General features: G+C 25.8%; 1 long non-coding RNA gene across 1 annotated transcript; it reads left to right on the plus strand.

Annotated features, from left to right (window-relative positions):
* The first annotated feature begins 228 nt into the window (after window positions 1-228).
* On the plus strand, window positions 229-934 carry LOC131611791 (uncharacterized). The gene is made up of 2 exons (XR_009287140.1): window positions 229-443; window positions 550-934. It is a non-coding gene; the product is annotated as an uncharacterized LOC131611791 (long non-coding RNA).
* Window positions 935-2,339: the final 1,405 nt, after the last annotated feature.

Raw genomic sequence — 2,339 nt, forward strand, 5'->3', positions numbered from 1 at the left:
AAAAAATTATTTCTTTTAGCAATTAATTTATACTTCTAAAGAAAATGGAAAACCATACAGTTGCAGTAATGCTATTGTCACTTTTCTATGTTGATTAAATTATTATATTATTTAAAACATCATCTATTGATGGATGATAATACTTCTTCTAAACATGTAGTCGAAAAATCTGACTCTATCTTTTTCCATCTTCTTTCTCTACTTTTTGGGTATTTATGTGATATGAAATGTATATTTCAAATAAGCATGAGTTAAATTATTATGATATCTATATCAAATTATTGTCAAATAAGTACTATATAAGGAACTCCAAGAATGTTATGTATATTCAAAGAACAAAAGAAAATAGAGTTGTAAGAAAATCTTGAAAAAAATAATGGCAACGTTCATCTGCCAATCTCTTCTATTGGGACTTTTATGCATTGCGTTGGTTGTGGCCTCAGGTAAAAAGATTAACAAAAATTATTCTTAAACAAAAATATGTTTTAACTTTATTTTCTTGTATGCTAGTTTTTGCATAGTTCAAAAGTTTTTTATAACTTTTTGTAGCAGGACCAACACCAGATTTTATATGCATTGGGACTGGGAAATGCCCAATTTGTCACGATATGTGCAAGCTAGAGGGATATATAGGTGGAATTTGTCATGATATGGTTTGTTGTTGTTCTTAAAGACAACTCATTGATATTATGCAATCAAGACCAACAAAGTATTTGAAGATTACTTCAAAGAGCTAGAATATATGAGAAGCTAAAATAAAAAAGAAATTATGCAATTAAAATAATATTTTATTTTTGAGCATCATTATACTTTTGTAATATTGTTCTAAAATTAATGTATCGCAGTTAATCTTTTTATTAAATTTAAACAAGTGAGCATTAACGAATAAATTTGTTACAGCGTTATTCTATTATAAAAATAATTTCTAAGATTATCTCACAAATTTGATAAGAATAAATTTAGTGAGATTTTAAAATGAATTTTATTCATCTTTAACCATTCTCTCACAAATTTCCTCCTAAACACCTTAAATGTTTCATCATTAATAATTAATTTTAGATAACAAATGAAACTTGATATATTTTTTATGATATTGTTGTAGCTTATATATTCCCCATAAGCATCTTAGATGTTATCTTTGACGAATATTATGAAGAAATTGTTTCATGTTATTTTCATATAAAAAAATTGAAACTTAAATTATTTTTTCATGTCATTGTTGTAGCTTAAACTTTTATAAAAAATTATAGGGAAATACTTTTTAAGAATTAATGAGGTAAGGAACAACATAAAATAAAAATGGAATGATATAATAGAAACTCAAAGTCCAATTAGATGATAAACTTAATGCTATGTTTAACATCTCAATATTCACACGAGTTCACTGGTGCAATGTGAGAAATATACTCTTTCTCATCTTGTTTTACTTTCCAGAACTGTTTTAAATTATTTTTGTGATATGTGTTTCTAACCTGAGATCTATGTTCAATGATTTGGGATATTGCACAAGTATGAAGAGATATTTACGACTCTGTCATGCATAAAACGTTGGAGAATATATGATCAATATTTAAATTAACAAAATGTCTATACAACTATTCACCTTGATTTTTGTCATACCCAAGGTGATGGGGTGATGGTTAAATTAAGAAGATAATTTACCTCGGTTTTCTTATAAAACAGAGGGGTATAATATTCATATTTTATTATAAAAATTCATGTTGAACAGATTTTACCCTAATATTAATTTGTATGTAGCCACTTCAAAGAGAAGAAATATTTACCACCATCCATTTCATGAGTTTCTACTACAAAAAAAATTTTTTTGGGTAAATTTGCCATGAAAATTTTTGATTTAGAAATACTGAAGAACTTGTAAAATAGATCTCTGGGATGAATTGCAAGTATAGAAAATAAAAATTCTCATGATGAGAATAAATAACTTATCAGGAGCTGAATAAGTTATGGAGAATTTTTGGAGGAACAAAGGGTATGCTACAAAATTTGGAACTCTCCGAAGATATTTGTTGTAAACAATATATTTAAATATTATGTGAACCAATGTAATAAAGAAAAAGCTTATTCACCTCAATTTTTTATTTGAGCCGAGGGATAAGTTAAGCAGTTTTTTTTAGGATTTTCAGTAGCCTTAAACAAATATTTGTCGTCTGTACCATCCCATTCTTTTATTTAGTAATTATTTTATTATTTAATTGCGATGATAATTATTATTTGATGTGTTGAATAATTAATTATTAGAGCTTTGGTGAATATATTATTTAATTGGATTTTTATGTGAATAATTGATTAAATGGAATATATGTATGTGTATTATATAT

Source organism: Vicia villosa, linkage group LG6 (assembly GCF_029867415.1).
Source record: "Vicia villosa cultivar HV-30 ecotype Madison, WI linkage group LG6, Vvil1.0, whole genome shotgun sequence".
Classification (NCBI taxonomy): Eukaryota; Viridiplantae; Streptophyta; class Magnoliopsida; order Fabales; family Fabaceae; genus Vicia; species Vicia villosa.